Source organism: Lolium rigidum, chromosome 6 (assembly GCF_022539505.1).
Source record: "Lolium rigidum isolate FL_2022 chromosome 6, APGP_CSIRO_Lrig_0.1, whole genome shotgun sequence".
In the NCBI taxonomy this organism is placed as follows: domain Eukaryota; kingdom Viridiplantae; phylum Streptophyta; class Magnoliopsida; order Poales; family Poaceae; genus Lolium; species Lolium rigidum.
The window spans coordinates 358,730,252-358,753,880 of record NC_061513.1 but is presented as its reverse complement, the minus strand read 5'-3'; the positions used below and the strand labels follow the sequence as shown (position 1 = coordinate 358,753,880).

The window sequence follows — 23,629 nt, the reverse complement described above, 5'->3', positions numbered from 1 at the left end:
CAACGGGAGAACCACACAGGCATGACTCAAATGTATTTTTTCTTTTATTTCTCACAGTATAATTTTTGTAAAATGTGTATTCACAATGTCTTAGATTGCTAAAAGATGTTCAGTTTTTTTACTACCTCGGATCCTCGCATTTTTTTAAAAAAAATGTTACATAAATCTATTGAGGCACCATTCTCCAATGACGTACTGCACTCGAAGAAGTGCTGGAAAATGGGGATGCTACCTATATCGATGTGGAATAGGTAGATCCGCTTTTGCGTTTCAACTTTGAATTCAGAATCATCTTCAGACGACACTTGACGCATTCTTCAGATTATGTGCTTGGGTTCATGGTTAGTTAGTCAGAAGGGATGGGTTCGGGATTAGGTTTCTGGGTCAGTGTCCCCATGCATGATGAAAGATTTCCGCTGCACTTGAGCGAGCCTTGTTCTCTTGTGCATACAAGGGACACCAGGCACCGGCCAAGACCACCTGAATGTCATGCCACGGCATAGCTTTGCTGTCCTGCTGGCTGTTACGACAGCATCATCCTGGACACATGCTTAAGACAAACATTCCCAGATTCCGACTAAATTAACGTAAGAAAATCAAGGCACTCGCCCATCACCACTACTTCATCACCATCATCATCACCATCACCACTACTATAAAAAAAACGAGAGGGGCTGATCCGGAGCATTTTGACCGTACAATCACCAAATCCAGCGGTTCAGAATTAGTCCGTGTTTGACGGCTCATCAGTCCGCGCAGACAACAAGCCGCGGTTTGGCCCACTAACCCACTCACGCTGCCCCCTATTTTTTTCTTTTTCGAACAAAATCAATCCCACAACCGCAATCTCCCCTAGCCCTGCCCTATGCCGCCACCGTGCTGCACGCCGCCCATGGGCGACCATCGCCGACACCGCCGCACTGCAGGCCACCACGCGACTGACCATCACCGGCTCCGCACTGCCCTAAATCGCCCATTACGCGAGGAACATCGCCTCCGCTGTTTTTGTTCCCCGCACCATGGTTTCAAAATCACCTGCCTCTGTTCTCTGCGTTGATGATGCAAGCACCTCCGCCGTTGCCCCATGCGGTGGGACAAAATCCCAGGCAGCCGTTGCTCCGCATCAACGACGCGGCCAACGCGGCCGTCAGTGCAGAGCTCGCCCATATGTTTTTTTCCAATGATAATTGTCTTCAATTGGAATACTTCAAATCCTTCCATAACTGATACCACAGGTTCTGATATTTCAGGCATTCGCTTCTTGTATGTTTTTGTTCTGCAATCCTGGTTTAATTGGAAGGGACATGCGCTGACTGTAGACTTGCAAAGGACCTCCATAAATTCACACTGTAGGCTTGCCAAGGGTCTCCACAAATTCGGACTATAGGTTTGAAAGGGTCTCCACAAATTCAGGCTGAGAACGTGCCACTCCTTTCAGGCTTTGGAGTTGATAATGCCACTATGACGCTGTTATCAGTCATTTAAATTATTTTTATATAATGCATGTTCGTAGTGTTTCCAAGGAATCTAATAGATAAAGGTCGCTCTTATGTTTTTCATCACTTACCAACTTTATTATCCGTTGACATGGGATTTTTATCAGGAATACTCAATTTGATACATATTCTTTTTTAGCAACACAAACATAGAAAAACTGTCTCAGTAATTTTAGAATTATTACTTTTCTCTGAAGCTAGAGTTGGAAGCTCATTACTTTTATTTCACCTAATCAACTTCAAATTTTCTTCTGCAGGTAGTTCACATCCAGAAACCTGATTTGCAGCTTGCAAACAATGGTTTTCCAAATGATATCTAGAAACTAAGATGTTGATGTTTGTATAAAGCTTTGCGTCTCTCAGATCCAGTTGAGGACCTTGGAAAGCTAATGGACATTCTCTCAGTAAGCTAAATCTTTAACTATGATTTGTGTTAGTCTTATTACTGAAATGCATAAATAAATATGATATGATTTGATTAGATATACGAGAATTTCACATAATCACATGCATGTTACTTTTGTTCTACAGTTTCTTTATTGTACTAAGTTTCCATCTCTGTTTCTTGACAAGGCGCTCCAAGGAAGAGATATGCTTCCATGCCAGGGAGCAAGGGAAGAACACGACTGACGACTGAGGAATCCTTTTATGATAATCCATTATCTGAGTGCATCTGTCTGACTGGGAAGCACACATGTGATGCTGCGGTATAGGTAATAACCACTGTCGTGTAGTAGTATTATGCTATACTTAATAGTTTGGATGTACATTGCCATGGTTATCCACATGTATACTGACCAATGGAATGTCATTTACTGACATTGTAGTTGTAGTCAAATATCACTGGTAATTTCCGACTTCTTTTGTCCATGTGAAGTTTATTGTTCTTCCTCTACGTGTCTTACCATGTAGGCCCTGATTCTTTTCTGCACAAAATGGTCACTATGGGAAAGTCTAAGGAGGTAAAAAAATCAAAACTTGATTGCTGGTTCAAGAACATAGCTGTAGACTATGCATATGCACTAGATGAAGTTACAACTTCTTATGTTGGAAAGCAAGGAATTGGCATATCTCCTGCACAATATATGTCTGGTTTGAAGGACAATACCTCAGGTCATAAAATACATCTACCAGGTGCAAAAATTGAGAAAGTGTGGATACGAGTATATCCACATTGGTCATGCCAAGGCTGCAATGTTGAACAAGTATTCTCCAGAAAAGATATAAGGGGGTCCAATAGGGTACGAAATCAATCAATTTTCTTATGATCATAATAATCCTTGTGTTCATGATCCATACACCTTTTTTTACTAACATTGCTATTAACAAGATTTTAGATCAAATGTCAACTAAGGGTTTGTAAAAATAATTTTGATTCTTTTTTACATGCTCAACTTTCTGCTGAAATTTATATGCAGGAAATAACCTTCTAACCCAAGTTGATTCAAAATTCTATACACGGTTATAAAACATTATCGTTCTTATATTTTCATATTTTCAACTATGTATGTTGCTTCGGTCCTGGTGGCAATAATTGCAGATCTTAGCTTAGGCACAACAGAAGTGAGCAAAGCTAACTAGGAGAGAGCGCCAACAACAAAATACCTGCAGTTTCATGGAAATGACATACATTTGTGGTTTATCTTTTTTTTTTTGCCGAATACCTCTGGGCCAAAGGAAGGAGAGATCTGATTATCCATACATTTGTTGACTAACGTCATTGGGGTTGACCAGGGCACCATTTGAGGTGCTTGAATATTAATCGCTAGGTTTTGGATTGGAGGCATTGGAGATACTGAAGATATGTTTATAGAATGGAATGTCATTTACTGACATTGTAGTTGTAGTCAAATATCACTGGTAATTTCCGACTTCTTTTGTCCATGTGAAGTTTAGTGTTCTTCCTCTACGTGTCTTACCATGTAGGCCCTGATTCTTTTCTTCACAAAATGGTCACTATGGGAAAGTCTAAGGAGGTAAAAAAATCAAAACTTGATTGCTGGTTCAACAACATAGCTGTAGACTATGCATATGCACTAGATGAAGTTACAACTTCTTATGTTGGAAAGCAAGGAATTGGCATATCTCCTGCACAATATATGTCTGGTTTGAAGGACAATACCTCAGGTCATAAAATACATCTACCAGGTGCAAAAATTGAGAAAGTGTGGATCCGAGTATATCCACATTGGTCATGCCAAGGCTGCAATGTTAAACAAGTATTCTCCAGAAAAGATATAAGGGGGTCCAATAGGGTACGAAATCAATCAATTTTCTTATGATCATAATAATCCTTGTGTTCATGATCCACACACCTTTTTTTACTAACATTGCTATTAACAAGATTTTAGATCAAATGTCAACTAAGGGTTTGTAAAAATAATTTTGATTCTTTTTTACATGCTCAACTTTCTGCTGAAATTTATATGCAGGAAATAACCTTCTAACCCAAGTTGATTCAAAATTCTATACACGGTTATAAAACATTATCGTTCTTATATTTTCATATTTTCAACTATGTATGTTGCTTCGGTCCTGGTGGCAATAATTGCAGATCTTAGCTTAGGCACAACAGAAGTGAGCAAAGCTAACTAGGAGAGAGCGCCAACAACAAAATACCTGCAGTTTCATGGAAATGACATACATTTGTGGTTTATCTTTTTTTGTTTTGCCAAATACCTCTGGGCCAAAGGAAGGAGAGATCTGATTATCCATACATTTGTTGACTAACGTCATTGGGGTTGACCAGGGCACCATTTGAGGTGCTTGAATATTAATCGCTAGGTTTTGGATTGGAGGCATTGGAGATACTGAAGATATGTTTATTACTTTGGCTAATGTTTCCATGTCCTTCACAAATAAGAAAGAGTATTTTCATGAGTTGCCAGTTTATATAGAGAGAAACTGAAGCATTGTATCAAACTATTGTGTTGTGTAAGCACCATCTGTAGCTTTGAATGCAGAAGACTATTAAGCGTTTTGAGCAGCTGTTTGATACACTCATTCCCTATCACACAAGACTAGAGTTAACTTAAGAAGAAATAATAGATTTGGAATTCATCAAGTGACAATTTGTCTGATTTGTAAACGTAAGGTATATCCGCAAGTATTTCTGGGCACATGTAGTTTGGGGTTTCGACAACTTGAAAAACATACATTCCGAAATATGATATGTGAGAATCGCAGCCTAGCCTACCAGTTATATATTAGCAGATATATTTTATATGGCCTGAAAATGCAAAAATAGCTTGGCAGTACCAATGTTACTGCTAAAATTGTTTACCTTTTGAAAACCTTAAATTATAAATGCATTTTCCTGAAAATAAAGATACAGTAGGTCATTTTTTTCCTTCACGTTATTTTTGGAAATGTTTGCTTGCCTTCAGGGAAAAGATATAACTGATGGTGTTTTACTGCCGCATGCTTATAGTTTGAAACAAAGAGAATGAAATGAGTCATATTTCTTTGTATTTTTCAAAGGAGAGGATGAAGCACTAGATATACTGGGAAATACAAGTTGGCTCATAGCTGTAGATACACCCATTGCTTAAAAACATATTTCAATATTTATAAAAATTCTGACAAAAATTTCTGGGTGTGCCTCTAGACATCTTAGGTTCCAACACAAAGTTTTGCCCTGAAAAGGACATTTTTTGTGGCATATGTAAAAAAGACAGATTCTTGTGCTCCAATATAGCTTTTCAGGGAACTTTATTTGTCTTTTTATGCATGCAACAGAAATTGTCCTTTTCCCACAAAAATCGTACGAAATACTGGATTTGTTCCATATTTTCTAACAATTTGAAATGAATTAAAATATATTTTTCATAATGGATGCATTTAGTCCCATGAGCCAAAACGGCATGTCCGAATGTACTACTCATCAGAACATGAGGGGGATGATAAGCCAATTTATTCTTGATAGGCGGATGATAAGCAAAATTGCATGGGTGAACCTGGGAGCAACCGCACCCTATATGGAAAAAAAATAGTAATTCAGAAAAAGGTTAAAAAAATTCAAATCTTTTTGGGAATCAAAGATGATCATCTATTGTACTCGTATACGAAAGATTCGCCATGGAATAACTTCTCTTGTTTCCTGGGTGAAAAAAACAGACTTGAAGGTCCTATATTAAAGTACTATTCACGCTATATTCGTCATAGATTTGTTTTTTTTTTGCCTGAAGTCAATGTGAAACATTTTTTGGCCAAACAAATTTATACGAGTACAATACTTGATTATCTTTGATTCCTAAAAGGATTTGATTTTTTTTGATTTTATTTAAAATTACTACATTTTTTGGAGTATATAGGGTGCGTCTGCACCCGAGAGCCAAAAGTCCGGATCAGGATGATAAGCCGATTTGTTGACCTTAGTTGTGTAGTCATATGGTCCATGCACATCGAACACAGACGCAGATCAGGTGACATGCAAATGGCATGTCACGCTGTGCCTCGCAGCCTTCAATCCACCGCCCAGCAAGGATCCAACGCACCATAGCTTCCCAAGGCAAAAACAACATCCAGATACAGACAAAACGGGCACGCTCTGGAGCCGGGGACGAGCGCCGCGACGAGCCGGGAGCCGGGGACGAGCACCGCCGCAAGCCGGGACGAGCGCCTCTTCTCTGGTCCAATCTCTCTACGAAATTATCAATCAGCACTACACTCTGTGCATCTCGATAAGCTTTGTGGTTTCAACATCTATTTTGAGTCAGCACTGCATCTCGATAAGCTTTCTGAAAATATCTGCTAAGCTTTGTGGTTTTGAACATAGGAGCTACTTCTATTTTGAGTCAGCACTACATATCTGAATAAATATGGAGACTTGCAGCGAGTATTGTACTTCTTTTTTTTTTTTTTTTTTTTTTTTGAGAGCACGCAAATTGCGTGCCATATTCAAAAAACGAGACCAACCCAGGCACTAGCACCCGTTGGCATTTTTTTATAGAAGAAAACTCCTGAGCCCCGGGTTAAACTCAGCACTCGAACCCGGGTGGCCGGGGCGCACTCTCGCCCACCTAACCAACAGAGCGACGCTCTGTTCTCAAAACGAGACCAACCCAGGCACTAGCACCCGTTGGCATTTTTTTATAGAAGAAAACTCCTGAGCCCCGGGTTAAACTCAGCACTCGAACCCGGGTGGCCGGGCGCACTCTCGCCCACCTAACCAACGGAGCGACGCTCCGTTCTCAAAAACGAGACCAACCTGTGCACTAGCACCCGTTGGCATTTTTTTATAGAAGAAAACTCCTGAGCCCCGGGTTAAACTCAGCACTCGAACCCGGGTGGCCGGGCGCACTCTCGCCCACCTAACCAACAGAGCGACGCTCTGTTCTCAAAAACGAGACCAACCCAGGCACTAGCACCCGTTGGCATTTTTTTATAGAAGAAAACTCCTGAGCCCCGGGTTAAACTCAGCACTCGAACCCGGGTGGCCGGGGCGCACTCTCGCCCACCTAACCAACAGAGCGACGCTCTGTTCTCTAAAACGAGACCAACCCAGGCACTAGCACCCGTTGGCATTTTTTTATAGAAGAAAACTCCTGAGCCCCGGGTTAAACTCAGCACTCGAACCCGGGTGGCCGGGGCGCACTCTCGCCCACCTAACCAACAGAGCGACGCTTATCTGCTCACTATAGCACAACGTTATACATCTATAATTCTGTAACTTCTATACATTGTTTTTGAATTTGGCAGAATTGTGCGTTGTGCGATGGGATCGATTGGCAAGATGATACCCGAAGTTGGTATGTGGTTTAGAGATTCGGATGAGCCTTGGGAATTCTGGGTAGAATATGGCGGTCACATTGGTTTTGAAAAGAAATGCCATCAAAAGCAGAATTGATGGAACGATCACTTTATGCAGATTTGTTTGTTCCAAGGAAGGCATTTGAAGGAAAAATCAAATAGACCACGAAGCCGAAGCATATTAGAGCTGAAATGTTTGTATTCTTCATTTGTAAACTAATTACTATATTTTTCATTGGCTGCAAAAAAAGAAGAAGGATGGTGTGCAGAAAAAGAAGAAGGATGGTGTGCAAAAAAAAAAGAAGGATGGTGTGCAGCCTCAAGTACTAATGGAGAAATGTGACAACACCAAAGGAGTTTATATGGAGCCCCAATAGTGCAATGCTATCATGAGTTTCACCCTGCTCTTGACGGCTACGCCTTGTGGTGAGGATGATCTGTTCTAGCGTGCAAGCTGGCTAGAAGTATTTTGGACATAGTTAAGTATAGTATTTTGCTAGTCTTTTGGGGCCTAAGTGTACAAATTAAATGGCACTAAATGGTTGTTAAGAGCTCACTGAATTCACTGAAAAGTGGTACTGAATCTTCAAATCATGTACTTCTGAATTACTTGTGATAAAGTGGGTTGATTGAATCCAAATAGTGATGAATGGCATGTCTGAATTGTATTGTCCAAAATTTAATTTCTTGTGAATCTGAGTGCAAACAGTATTTTCACTGTTGCTTGCACTATTTCCGGACTAAAATGTTGATTTTTGTATTGTGTTTTGTTCAAACCACTTGTTTGTACTGTTGAATGTTTGTTTTGTTCAACTTCTGGGCTGAAAACTATGAAGTCTGGTTGTTTTTGCCTTGGAGTGTTGCTATCCGTTGGATGCTGTTCGGAGCGTGGATTGAAGGCTGCGAGGCACAGTGTGACATGCCATTTGCATGTCACCTGATCTGCATCCATCGAACACCACATTTTGGTTTCCAGTAATATATGTTTTGTAATATGCGACCTAGAAAATGGTGTATGCGCGCTCACGTCGGGATGAGGGACAAAATAGCCATGTTGTGAGATGGTAAAAAATACATAAAAGTAAAATTTATTTGTTTTTGTGCGAAAATTTTCTATACCGTATGACTTTCACAAAAATGTTTGGTAAACATTTGATGATTTTGGATGACTTTTAAGTGGCTTGATAAAAACATCTCGCTAAAAATAAGATTTATAATATCTTTTTTATTATATAATATGTGCATCGGCACGTGCACCTTTACTAGTACAGTTAAAGAAACGTGGTGTGTCAGGCATGACACGGCGTGCTGCATTTGGCAAGGCTAGGCACATGCGTGAGCATGGCTACGGCATTGACATTTAAGCTCAAGCCTGTACTTTTTTTAGTGCTCACCTTTTAGAGCATTGCAGCTCGAGCTTCGCATGGAACCTAACCTCTCCCGACCTCTCTCCCTCGACCTAACCTCTCCCCCCCCCCCCCCCGCCGGCGGCGCCACGCCACGCCGGGGCCCAGCCACCCCTGCCGCCATCTCCCTCCCTAGGGCGCCCTCCTCCCCCGCCGCCGTCACCGGAAGCACGGCCGGGCAAAGCCCTGCGACGTGGCGGCGGCCTATCCTCTCGCCCGCATGACCGGAGGGCACGGCGGTGGCGTCCGCCAGGCCTCTCCTTGATGCGGCGGCGCAGGGAGGCGACGGCTACGGCGTTGATCTGCAGGCGGCGAGCGGCGACGGTGAGGATCGGGTTCAATCTAGGTCCGTTGTGCCGAGGCGGGCGTCGATCTTCCTGTCGTGGCTCTGCCTCCTCGGCAGGGAGGCGTTTGTGGGCATCCCTCGCGTCATGAGGAAACCTGGGGCAGCAGCCCCGGGCATGGTGGTGGTGGTCATCTTCTTCGTCGGAGGTGGTCGGCCAAGCTGGTAGTCCTATGTGGAGGATCATGGGATCTCACACAGGTTTCCGGCAATGGTGATCTAGTCCGGGGTGTCATGGCGGCCGGTGAAAACTGAGCCTCGACCTCGGTCTTGGCGGATGATGGCGGCGTCGGTCGACGTCGTTACCTTGTCGAAGGCGTCATCTTTGCCCATCTTGGCACTACACTCGGCGAGTTGGGGATGCGCGACTGTCGGTGAAAACCGTGCTCCGACCTGGGTTGGCGGATGATGGAGACGTGTCGCGCCGCTACCTTCTTGAAGGCATCGTCGTCGCAGTCTACGGTCTCTCACTCGTGCTGCTCCGGGAGAAACCCTAGGTCCGGGTCTCCTGGATCGGACGATGGCGGCGCGTCCTGCGTCGTTCTACCTCTTGGGGCATCGTTTTTGGAGCAGCTGCTGGATGTTGGCGGATTTCGGTGGAGTGGTGTTCATCTACCACATTGTTGGCGCTGAGTCTCAGTGGCATGGTGCTGCAGGGTATCGACGACAAATGCGGGATGATGTATACGTGCAGGATGGTGGAGCCGTCTGGCGTCATGGTGGCATCGACGGCAGGTCTTGCAAGATTAATGCGATGATCTCCCTTGAAGATGGAGTCGAGGAAGATGGCGGGAGCAACTCCTGTGGCATGTGCGTTGGTGTGCGCTGAGAGTCTGCTTGACTGGATGTGCTTCTCACCTGCTATTGGACGGTTTGGGAAGGCATTTAGTTTTTGGATGCTGTGAGTTAGTGTATTGTCACCCTCTTCATCCCACTGTAGGTATAGTAAGGTTGCTTCGAGATTGATCTTTTGTATTGTTCTTGTAAAGTTTTGTGAATAATCTAATAAAAAAGCCGTGTGCATCCTTTGGATGCAGAAGCTGGGGCGATATTTCCCCCATTTCGAAAAAAAGCTCGAGCTTCGCATTAGTTCAAACTTTTTTTTAAATGGAGGCAAAAACTTTGCCTCATCTATTAATTAAAAAGAAGGTGCTCAGCTTTTAGGAGAAAATCGAGCGAAAACCTACAACGATAGAGCCAAGCCCACACCAAGAGCACACCCACAAGAGAACCAACACCAAAAGAAAGCAACCTCTAAACCAACTAAAACCAACAACCCATGAGCACAACATCGCAAAAAAGACCTACTAAAAGGACATGACAACCCAAAATGAGTCCATCACTTAAACATCTTCTCAAATTTATCATGTTATGGCTCTCCTCCTTATCCTTCTGATAGATATCTTCCTAAGAGATTTCTCCACCTTCTTGATCATATCCTCTGAAGCTTTACCTGCCAAGATGCAGGCAATTTCCTTACCATATCCAGGGCTAGCCACCTTCAAACTAGCGAGCAAACCACAAAGATCCTTTACAAAAAGAGCAACTGAGGTATGAACCAACACTGCTCCACGGTCCAAAGAGGCGAGGGACTGGCATGGCTCCGACTGCGGTGGAGGGGGTGTCATGGCCACCTCCATGGTCTCAAAAGAGCACAACGCCGACGGAAGCACCACATGAGAATCTCCACGCAACTCATGGAGCCAAGAAAACTTCAAAGTGATAGAAAGACACTTTTACTTTCTCGAGCTAGTATGACACTTTTACAAGATCGGATTCCAGCCGATCGGACTCCACAAAACAATATAGCCCATAAAGCTAAAGTGGAGCAGATAACTAGATAAGAAAAGAGCTAATTACAACTGTAGTCCTACAACTTGCACACCATGTGAAGATTTAGTCCTGCAACTTGTAACTAGTGAAGTCACGGACCAACATCTTGTATCTTAGGAGCAAATTAGTCCTCGATCAATTAGAAGCTAACATGTGGCACTATTTTTTTTGTACCTACAGGTCGTGAGTTCGATCCTTCACCCGCTCCGAATTTTATTATTTGTTTCATGAGCCGCTGACAGGTCAGACCCACGCGTGAAACGACACCAAGCTCATATGTGCGAGATAAGAATATTAGGGGTCATTCTGCAAAAAATATAGTTCCATATGTCTGCTTCTAATTGACCGATGACTAATTTTCTCCTAAGATACAAGATGTTGAACCCTTACTTCACTAGTTACAAGTTGTAGGACTAAATCTTCACATGGTGTGCAAGTTGTAGAACTATAAGTGTAATTAGCTCATAAGAGAAGGGGAGCAGCAGCTTCCTATACCCTCATTGACTTGATACTAGTAGCTAATCTCATCTCTCCATGGCATGGGATGGGCGTGTCAAATTTTCCATTGAGAAAAAGGTAGGGTTTGGAAAATGAAAGGCGTTGGCTACTTGGCTTTAGAGCATCTCAACCGGTGTTCTCGATAGTGGCCTCGATAGCTTTTTGGGGGCCGGCTGACATAGGCATCCCAATGGGCCTGCCGGAGATGGTACCCGGGGTTTTACTAAAGGCCCACGACCCGAAGATTATGAAGCCCGGAAGCCCAGGAAGGAGATAGTTTGGAAAGATAGAATTGTATTAGGAATATTGACTTGTAACTATTTCGGGACGGACTCAAATAGTCTCCCGAACTCTGTAACGTGTGTATCACGAAACCCTCGGCTCCGCCTCCTACATAAGGGGGGTCGAGGGACAAAGAAAGCATCGATTATATTGTCAACGCAACCCTAGTTTTTTAGTAGTCGAGTACTTTTCCGGCTGAACCTTCGAGATCTACTTGCCCTCTACTTCCAACTAAACCCTAGTCTACAATCCGTAGGCATTGACAAGTTAATCCCTTGTCGCACCGTCTGTGGGAATTAGAGGCGACAAGGAGCTGATCTCGATGGCACGTTCAAGATCGTCGACTTCTTCGGTAGCAAGCAACGCGATGGATAGAGGTAAACAGATCGAAACTGATCTAGTCGATTTTGTTCCTCACCCGCCCTCCCGTTTGGATGCATATGCGTATCTGGAGGAGCCTATTGAGATGACGTTCGGAAGGTTCCACTTCCGCGTCGAGAAAGAAGGATCGTATCATCTCGAGGTTCCGATTTCGTCGGAACCGTCGGCGGTCGGTTCCGATTTTTTGGATTCATCGTCATCGTTCGAGACAGGCGATGAGGAGATTTCGCCGCCACGCTTCATCAAAGCTACGGCAAGCAAAAATCTCGCCAAGATCTTCGGAAACATGTCCTTCGAGTCGTCTGCGGACTCCAATATAAGCAGTGACTCAGACAGCGTCGACAGCTTTAGCTTTATCGACAAATCCACTTCCGCGGAGAGGTCTTCGCCGATCTATACGACGGTGTCACCAATTCCGACAAAGGTCAAAATTCAAAATATGAATCAAATCTATGCAATCGGAGATACAAGCCGACCACAGGAGGAGACATCAGAGGACTTCGATAACGCGGGAAATTCATACGTCGATCCCGCTGATCTTACGCGAGGTTTGGGAACCAAATATGTCGGACCTTGAAACGACAGATGGTACAATTTCCGCAGGCAGTTTGGGATAGAGTTGCAAGAGCTATTGATGGCACATAACCAATGACTGTAACTGCGACAGCGGAAGAGTTGCAAGCATATCAATATAGACTCGCCCGTGCTAGGCGAGAGCTCGAAAAACAGAAAGTTGAGCTGGATAGGAGGCAAGCTGCGGCTTCCGCGTCAAGCAGGCGAAGAGCGGAGTTGAGTCGACAATCGGGTACTTCGGGAGGGGACAGTCACATAGCAGCTCGGAATAGAGCAAGGTCTCGACTGCAACATATACCTGAGGCTGAGAGGGAGAACCTAGTTCAAAACCTCGACATGTCTTTTATGTCGATAGATACGAGGGGGAATATCATTCCAAAAACACCAGAAGCTGGATATATGGCGACACAAGCTTTCATTTTGGCGTCTGATACGTCCCCGACGTATCCATAATTTTTGTCGTTCCATGTTTGTTTTATGACAATAATTACATGTTTTGCTTGCACTTTATGATGATTTCATGCATTTTCCGGAACTAACCTATTGACAAGATGCCACAGTGCCAGTTCCTGTTTTCTGCTGTTTTTGGTTCCAGAAAGGCTGTTCGGGCAATATTCTCGGAATTCGACGAAACGAAGACCAAACCTCCTATTTTTCCCGGAAGCGTCCAGAACACCGAAGAAGAGTCGGAGAGGGGCCAGAGGGCCATGATACGTCTCCAACGTATCGATAATTTCTTGTGTTCCATGCCACATTATTGATGTTATCTACATGTTTTATGCACACTTTATGTCATATTCGTGCATTTTACGGAACTAACCTATTAACAAGATGCCGAAGTGCCGATTCTTGTTTTCTGCTGTTTTTGGTTTCAGAAATCCTAGTAAAGAAATATTCTCGGAATTGGACGAAATAAAGGCCCATAGGCCTATTTTCTCACGAAGCTTCCAGAAGACCGAAGACGAGACGAAGAGGGGCCACGGGGTGGCCAAACCCTAGGGCGGCGCGGCCCCACCCCTGGCCGCGCCGGCCTATGGTGTGGGCCCCCCGTGCCGCCTCTCGACTTGCCCTTCCGCCTACTTAAAGCCTCCGTGACGAAACCCCCGGTACCGAGAGCCACGATACGGAAAACCTTGCCGAGACGCCGTCGCCGCCGATCCCATCTCGGGGGATCCGAGAGATCGCCTCCGGCACCCTGCCGGAGAGGGGAATCATCTCCCGGAGGACTCTACACCGCCATGGTCGCCTCCGGAGTGATGAGTGAGTAGTCTACCCCTGGACTATGGGTCCATAGCAGTAGCTAGATGGTTGTCTTCTCCCCATTGTGCTATCATTGTCGGATCTTGTGAGCTGCCTATCATGATCAAGATCATCTATATGTAATTCTATATGTTGCGTTTGTTGGGATCCGATGAATAGAGAATACTTGTTATGTTGATTATCGAAGTTATGCTTATGTGTTATTTATGATCTTGCATGCTCTCCGTTACTAGTAGATGCTCCGGCCAAGTAGATGCTTTTAACTCCAAGAGGGAGTACTTATGCTCGATAGTGGGTTCATGCTCGCATTGACACCAGGACGAGTGACGAAAGTTCTAAGGTTGTGTTGTGCTTGTTGCCACTAGGGATAAAACATTAGTGCTATGTTCAAGGATGTAGTCACTAGTTACATTACGCACCATACTTAATGCAATTGTCATGTTGCTTTGCAACTTAATACTGGAGGGGTTCGGATGATAACTCGAAGGTGGACTTTTTAGGCATAGATGCGGTTGGATGGCGGTCTATGTACTTTGTCGTAATGCCCAATTAAATCTCACTATACTCATCATGATATGTATGTGCATTGTCATGCTCTCTTTATTTGTCAATTGCCCAAGCTGTAATTTGTTCACCCAACATGCTGTTCGTCTTATGGGAGAGACACCTCTAGTGAGCTGTGGACCCCGGTCCAATTCTCTTTACTTGAAATACAATCTACTTGCAATACTTGTTTTTACTGTTTTCTCTGCAAACAATCATCTTCCACACAATACGGTTAATCCTTTGTTACGGCAAGCCGGTGAGATTGACAACCTCACTGTTTCGTTGGGGCAAAGTACTTTGGTTGTGTTGTGCGGGTTCCACGTTGGCGCCGGAATCTCCGGTGTTGCGCCGCACTACATCCCGCCGCCATCAACCTTCAACGTGCTTCTTGGCTCCTCCTGGTTCGATAAACCTTGGTTTCTTTACGAGGGAAAACTTGCTGCTGTGCGCATCATACCTTCCTCTTGGGGTTGCCCAACGAACGTGTGAAATACACGCCATCAAGCATCTTTTTACGGCGCCGTTGCCGGGGAGATCAAGACACGCTGCAAGGGGAGTCTCCACTTCTCAATCTCTTTACTTTGTTTTTGTCTTGCTTAGTTTTATTTACTACTTTGTTTGCTGCACTTATATCAAAATACAAAAAAAATTAGTTGCTAGTTTTACTTTATTTGCTGTCTTGTTTGCTATATTGAAAACACAAAAAAATTAGTTTACTTGCATTTACTTTATCTAGTTTGCTTTATTTACTATTGCTAAAATGGCCAACGCTGAAAATACTAAGTTGTGTGACTTCACAACCACAAATAATAATGATTTCTTATGCACACCTATTGCTCCACCTGCTACTACAGCAGAATTCTTTGAAATTAAACCTGCTTTACTTGAATCTTGTTATGAAAGATCAATTTTACGGAATTAGTTCGATGATGCTGCTGCCCATCTTAATAATTTTGTTGAACTATGTGAAATGCAAAAATATAAAGATGTAGATGGTGATATTATTAAACTAAAATTGTTCCCTTTCTCATTAAGAGGAAGAGCTAAAGATTGGTTGCTATCTCTGCCTAAGAATAGTATTGATTCATGGACTAAATGCAAGGATGCTTTTATTGGTAGATATTATCCCCCTGCTAAAATTATATCTTTGAGGAGTAGCATAATGAATTTTAAACAATTAGATACTGAACATGTTGCTCAAGCTTGGGAAAGAATGAAATCTCCGGTTAAAAATTGCCCAACCCATGGACTGACTACTTGGATGATCATCCAAACCTTCTATGCGGGACTAAATTTTTCTTCGCGGAATTTATTGGATTCAGCTGCTGGAGGTACCTTTATGTCCATCACTCTTGGTGAAGCAACAAAGCTTCTTGATAATATGATGATCAACTACTCTGAATGGCACACGGAAAGAGCTCCACAAGGTAAGAAGGTAAATTCTGTTGAGGAATCCTCTTCCTTGAATGATAAAGTTGATGCTATTATGTCTATGCTTGTGAATGATAGGACTAATATTGATCCTAATAATGTTCCATTAGCTTCATTGGTTGCACAAGAAGAACATGTTGATGTAAACTTCATTAAAAATAATAATTTCAACAACAATGCTTACCGGAACAATTCTAGTAACAACTATAGGCCATATCCTTATAATAATGGCAACGGCTATGGTAATTCTTATGGAAATTCTTACAACAATAATAGGAATTCACCCCCTGGACTTGAAGCCATGCTTAAAGAATTTATTAGTACACAAAGCTGCCTTTAACAAATCTGTTGAGGAAAAACTCAATAAAATTGATATTCTTGTTTCTAGAGTTGATAGTCTTGCTTCGATGTTGATCTTTTGAAATCAAAAGTTATGCCTAATAGGGATATTGAAAATAAAATTGTTACTACAGAAAATGCCATTCAAGTTAGAATTAATGAGAATATAAGATTAATGGCTGAACTGCGTGCTAGGTGGGATAGAGAAGAAAATGAAAAACTAGCTAAAGAGAAGAATATAGCTAAAGTTTGGACTATTACCACCACTAGTAATGCTAATGCTACACATGTTGCTGCACCTCCTACTCATACTAATAAAAGAATTGGTGTTAGCAATGTTTCCACTTCTAATGCAAAGCGCGAAAAGCTGCTCGAAGCTGCTAAAGCTGCTTGAAGCCGCTTGTGATAAAGCTGCTGAAATTTTTTCCAACATTGGGGATGATGATCCCATTGCTTTAGATTATAATGGTTTGAATTTTGATGATTGCCACATCTCTGAAGTTATAAAGTTCTTGCAAAAACTTGCTAAAAGTCCTAATGCTAGTGCTATAAATTTGGCTTTCACGCATCATATTACAAATGCTCTCATAAAAGCTAGAGAAGAGAAACTAGAGCGCGAAGCCTCTATTCCTAAAAAGCTAGAAGATGGTTGGGAGCCCATCATTAAGATGAAGGTTAAAGATTTTGATTGTAATGCTTTATGTGATCTTGGTGCAAGTATTTACGTTATGCCTAAGAAAATTTATAATATGCTTGACTTGCCACCGTTGAAAAATTGTTATTTGGATGTTAATCTTGCTGATCATTCTACAAAGAAACCTTTGGGTAAAGTTGATAATGTTCGCATTACCGTTAACAATAATCTTGTTCCCGTTGATTTTGTTGTCTTGGATATTGAATGCAATGCATCTTGTCCCATTATATTGGGAAGACCTTTTCTTCGAACTGTTGGTGCTATTATTGATATGAGGGAAGGTAATATAAAATATCAATTTCCTCTCAAGAAAGGTATGGAACACTTCCCTAGAAAGAGAATAAAGGTACCTTATGATTCTATTATTAGAACAAATTATGATGTTGATGCTTCATCTCTCGATAATACTTGATACACACTTTACGCGCCTAGGCTGAAAGGCGTTAAAGAAAGCGCTTATGGGAGACAACCCATGTTTTTACCTACAGTACTTTGTTTTTATTTTGTGTCTTGGAAGTTGTTTACTACTGTAGCAACCTCTCCTTATCTTAGTTTTGAGTTTTGTTGTGCCAAGTTAAGCCGTTGATAGAAAAGTAAGTACTAGATTTGGATTACTGCGCAGTTCCAGATTTCTTTGCTGTCACGAATCTGGGTCCACCTCCCTGTAGGTAGCTCAGAAAATTACGCCAATTTACGAGCATGATCCTCAGATATGTACGCAACTTTCATTCAATTTGAGCATTTTCGTTTGAGCAAGTCTGGTGCCATTTTAAAATTCGTCAATACGAACTGTTCTGTTTTGACAGATTCTGCCTTTTATTTCGCATTGCCTCTTTCGCTATGTTGGATGAATTTCTTTGATCCACTAATGTCCAGTAGCATTATGCAATGTCCAGAAGTGTTAAGAATGATTGTGTCACCTCTGAATATGTCAATTTATATTGTGCACTAACCCTCTAATGAGTTGTTTCGAGTTTGGTGTGGAGGAAGTTTTCAAGGATCAAGAGAGGAGTATGATGCAACATGATCAAGGAGAGTGAAAGCTCTAAGCTTGGGGATGCACCCGGTGGTTCACCCCTGCATATATCAAGAAGACTCAAGCGTCTAAGCTTGGGGATGCCCAAGGCATCCCCTTCTTCATCGACAAATTATCGGGTTCCTCCCCTGAAACTATATTTTTATTCGGCCACATCTTATGTGCTTTTTCTTGGAGCGTCGGTTTGTTTTTGTTTTTGTTTTGTTTGAATAAAATGGATCCTAGCATTCACTTTATGGGAGAGATACACGCTCCGCTGTAGCATATGGACAAATATGTCCTTGGTTTCTACTCATAGTATTCATGGCGAAGTTTCTCCTTCGTTAAATTGTTATATGGTTGGAATTGGAAAATGATACATGTAGTAATTGCTATAAATGTCTTGGGTAATGTGATACTTGGCAATTGTTGTGCTCATGTTTAAGCTCTTGCATCATATGCTTTGCACCTATTAATGAAGAAATACATAGAGCATGCTAAAATTTGGTTTGCATATTTGGTTTCTCTAAGGTCTAGATAATTTCTAGTATTGAGTTTGAACAACAAGGAAGACGGTGTAGAGTCTTATAATGTTTACAATATGTCTTTTATGTGAGTTTTGCTGCACCGGTTCATCCTTGTGTTTGTTTCAAATAACCTTGCTAGCCTAAACCTTGTATCGAGAGGGAATACTTCTCATGCATCCAAAATACTTGAGCCAACCACTATGCCATTTGTGTCCACCATACCTACCTATACTACATGGTATTTTCCCGCCATTCCAAAGTAAATTGCTTGAGTGCTACCTTTAAAATTCCATCATTCACCTTTGCAATATATAGCTCATGGGACAAATAGCTTAAAAACTATTGTGGTATTGAATATGTAATTATGCACTTTATCTCTTATTAAGTTGCTTGTTGTGCGATAACCATGTTTACTGGGGAACGCCATCAACTCATTGTTGAATTTCATGTGAGTTGCTATGCATGTTCGTCTTGTATGAAGTAAGGGCGATCTACACTGAGTTGAATGGTTTGAGCATGCATATTGTGAGAGAAGAACATTGGGCCGCTAACTAAAGCCATGATTCATGGTGGAAGTTTCAGTTTTGGACAAATATCCTCAAATCTCTAATGAGAAAAGAATTAATTGTTGTCAAATGCTTAAAGCATTAAAAGAGGAGTCCATTATCTGTTGTCTATGTTGTCCCGGTATGGATGTCTAAGTTGAGAATAATCAAAAGCGAGAAATCCAAATGCGAGCTTTCTCCTTAGACCTTTGTACGAGGCGGCATAGAGGTACCCCTTTGTGAAACTTGGTTAAAGCATATGTATTGCGGTGATAATCCAGGTAGTCCAAGCTAATTAGGACAAGGTGCGGGCACTATTAGTACACTATGCATGAGGCTTGCAACTTATAAGATATAATTTACATGATGCATATGCTTTATTACTACCGTTGACAAAATTGTTTCATGTTTTCAAAATCAAAGCTCTAGCACAAATATAGCAATCGATGCTTTTCCTCTATGAGGACCATTCTTTTACTTTCAATGTTGAGTCAGTTCACCTATTTCTCTCCACCTCAAGAAGCAAACACTTGTGTGAACTGTGCATTGATTCCTACATACTTGCTTATTGCACTTATTATATTACTCTATGTTGACAATATCCATGAGATATACATGTTACAAGTTGAAAGCAACCGCTGAAACTTAATCTTCTTTTGTGTTGCTTCAATACCTTTACTTTGAATTATTGCTTTATGAGTTAACTCTTATGCAAGACTTATTGATGCTTGTCTTGAAGTGCTATTCATGAAAAGTCTTTGCTTTATGATTCACTTGTTTACTCATGTCATACACATTGTTTTGATCGCTGCATTCACTACATATGCTTTACAAATAGTATGATCAAGATTATGATGGCATGTCACTCCGGAAATTATCTTTGTTATCGTTTTACCTGCTCGGGACGAGCGAGAACTAAGCTTGGGGATGCTGATACGTCTCCAACGTATCGATAATTTCTTGTGTTCCATGCCACATTATTGATGTTATCTACATGTTTTATGCACACTTTATGTCATATTCGTGCATTTTCCGGAACTAACCTATTAACAAGATGCCGAAGTGCCGATTCTTGTTTTACTGCTGTTTTTGGTTTCGAAATCCTAGTAAAGAAATATTCTCGGAATTGGACGAAATAAAAGCCCGGAGGCCTATTTTCTCACGAAGCTTCCGGAAGACCGAAGACGAGACGAAGAGGGGCCACGGGGTGGCCAAACCCTAGGGCGGCGCGGCCCCACCCCTGGCCGCGCCGGCCTGTGGTGTGGGCCCCCCGTGCCGCCTCTCGACTTGCCCTTCCGCCTACTTAAAGCCTCCGTGACGAAACCCCCAGTACCGAGAGCCACGATACGGAAAACCTTGCGAGACGCCGTCGCCGCCGATCCCATCTCGGGGGATCCAGGAGATCGCCTCCGGCACCCTGCCGGAGAGGGGAATCATCTCCCGGAGGACTCTACACCGCCATGGTCGCCTCCGGAGTGATGAGTGAGTAGTCTACCCCTGGACTATGGGTCCATAGCAGTAGCTAGATGGTTGTCTTCTCCCCATTGTGCTATCATTGTCGGATCTTGTGAGCTGCCTATCATGATCAAGATCATCTATATGTAATTCTATATGTTGCGTTTGTTGGGATCCGATGAATAGAGAATACTTGTTATGTTGATTATCAAAGTTATGCTTATGTGTTATTTATGATCTTGCATGCTCTCCGTTACTAGTAGATGCTACGGCCAAGTAGATGCTTTTAACTCCAAGAGGGAGTACTTATGCTCGATAGTGGGTTCATGCTGCATTGACACACGGGACGGTGACGAGAAAGTTCTAAGGTTGTGTTGTCTTTGTTGCCACTAGGGATAAAACATTAGTGCTATGTTCAAGGATGTAGTCACTAGTTACATTACGCACCATACTTAATGCAATTGTCTGTTGCTTTGCAACTTAATGCTTGGAGGGGTTCGGATGATAACTTCGAAGGTGGACTTTTTAGGCATAGATGCGGTTGGATGGCGGTCTATGTACTTTGTCGTAATGCCCAATTAAATCTCACTATACTCATCATGATATGTATGTGCATTGTCATGCTCTCTTTATTTGTCAATTGCCCAAGCTGTAATTTGTTCACCCAACATGCTTGTTCGTCTTATGGGAGAGACACCTCTAGTGAGCTGTGGACCCCGGTCCAATTCTCTTTACTTGAAATACAATCTACTGCAATACTTGTTTTTACTGTTTTCTCTGCAAACAATCATCTTCCACACAATACGGTTAATCCTTTGTTACAGCAAGCCGGTGAGATTGACAACCTCACTCGTTTCGTTGGGGCAAAGTACTTTGGTTGTGTTGTGCGGGTTCCACGTTGGCGCCGGAATCTCCGGTGTTGCGCCGCACTACATCCCGCCGCCATCAACCTTCAACGTGCTTCTTGGCTCCTCCTGGTTCGATAAACCTTGGTTTCTTTCTGAGGGAAAACTTGCTGCTGTGCGCATCATACCTTCCTCTTGGGGTTGCCCAACGAACGTGTGAAATACACGCCATCAGGCCACCACACCATAGGGCGGCGCGGCCTGGCCTGGGCCCGCGCCGGCCTGTGGCGTGGCGCCCCCAGGTGCCCCCCTGCGCCGCCTCTTCGCCTATAAAATCCCTTTCGACCTAAAAACACCGTAACTCTTGACGAAACTCCAGAAAGACTCCGTGGGCGCCGCCACCATCGCGAAACTCCAATTCGGGGGACGAAGTCTCTGTCCCGGCACCCTGCCGGGACGGGGAAGTGCCCCGGAAGCCATCTCCATCAACGCCATCGCCTCCATCATGCTCCGTGAGTAGTTTCCCCATGGACTACGGGTTCTAGCTGTAGCTAGTTGGTATTCTCTCCCCCATGTACTTCAATACAATGATCTCATGAGCTGCCTTACATGATTGAGATTCATCCGATGTAATCGGTGTTGTGTTTGTCGGGATCCGATGGATTGTTACGTTATGATTGTCTATCTACAAAGTTTATGAAGTTATTGTTGCTGCAATCTTGTTATGCTTAATGCTTGTCACTAGGGCCCGAGTGGCATGATCTTAGATTTGAGCTTTATAATTATTTCTTAGATTGTATCTACAAGTTGTATGCACATGTCACTGTCCGGAACCAAAGGCCCCGAAGTGACAGAAATCGGGACAACCGGAGGGGATGGCGGTGATGTGAGGGACACATGTTTTCACGGAGTGTTAATGCTTTGCTCCGGTGCTCTATTAAAAGGAGTACCTTAATATCCGAGTAGTTTCCCTTGAGGCCCGGCTGCCACCGGCTGGTAGGACAAAAGATGTTGTGCAAGTTTCTCATTGCGAGCACGTACGACTATAATTGGAAAACATGCCTACATGATTAATGATCTTGATATTCTGTCTTAATGCTATTTCAATCCTATCAATTGCCCGACTGTAATTTGTTCACCCAACACTTGTTATTGGAGAGTTGCCACTAGTGTAGATAGCTGGGAACCCCGGTCCATCTTTCATCATCATATACTCGTTCTACATGTCAACTGTTTTCTGGTGCCATTGCTCTTGTGTTACTATTACTGCTGCTGTGTTACTGTTACTACTGCTCTCATATCACTGCTACTTTCACATCACCCCTGTTGCTAGTGCTTTTCCAGGTGCAGCTGAATTGACAACTCGGTTGTTAAGGCTTATAAGTATTCTTTACCTCCCCTTGTGTCGAATCAATAAATTTGGGTTTTACTTCCCTCGAAGACTGTTGCGATCCCCTATACTTGTGGGTCATCAAGACTATTTTCTGGCGCCGTTGCCGGGGAGGCATAGCTCTACTCATAAGTTCACCTGGGGTGTAGACTCTACATCTCTCTCTGTTTTATTTTGTTTTGTTTTGCTTAGTTTACTTTTGTCTAGTTTATTTGTGCTTAGTTTATTTCTGTCTAGTATTAGTTTGCTTAGTTTACTTTTGCTTAGTTTATTTTTGTCTTGTTTTATTTGCCTCATATACCCAAAAATCCATAAAAATTTGAAAAACCAAAAAATTAAAAACTGCTGTTATGGGAGAACCAACAACCTACTTGGAGCTTATAGAATGTTATAATTGTTATAGAGAATCAAGAACTGGTAAAATAATGAGTGCTATGATAGAAAAATTGAATACAATTGCTAAAATCTTGCTTGAATGCCATGATATAAAGCTGTTGCTCTCAACAGGATACTAAACATCTTAAATTTCAATGTGGCTTTAGTGAGGAATTTTTAATTAAGAACTATAATCGGAATTGCTATATTCATTATGGGTTCGAAGAGGTAGAACAATTTGTCTTATTTATGGGAGCCTCCGAGATAGAATCCTTCATGGTTGAGAATTATGAAACTTGTGTTGTTTGTAAGGGCCTTAAAGATTATGTCTCTACTATCCTTAATTCTTGCATAGAATGCTACAGTAGGAATCCTTATATCCTTGATTATAAAGAGAGACACATTAATGCACAAGAATGCACTCACAATTTGCAGGAACCTGTGGAAGAAGGAATTGATGAACCTGAAAGCTCATTGGATGAAAAAGAGGAGGAAATTGATGAACATGAATGCTCATTGGATGAAAAAGAAGAGGAGAGCGACGAGCAAAAGGAGGAAGAATGGATTAGCTACCCATGCCAACCTTCTAATGAGAGTAACTCTTTATCTCTTACACTATTTGATTGTCCTCCATGCTTACCGGA

At 42.5% G+C, this 23,629-nt stretch overlaps 1 long non-coding RNA gene across 2 annotated transcripts; it reads left to right on the top strand.

Moving 5' to 3' along the window:
- Window positions 1-1,890: 1,890 nt before the first annotated feature.
- Window positions 1,891-3,288, top strand: LOC124665938. 2 transcript variants are annotated; one of them, XR_006990755.1, is made up of 4 exons: window positions 1,891-2,209; window positions 2,409-2,458; window positions 2,597-2,737; window positions 3,037-3,288. It is a non-coding gene; the product is annotated as an uncharacterized LOC124665938 (long non-coding RNA). The 2 variants fall into 2 exon arrangements; XR_006990754.1 differs by lacking the exon at window positions 3,037-3,288 and having other exon boundaries at window positions 2,597-2,881.
- Window positions 3,289-23,629: the final 20,341 nt, after the last annotated feature.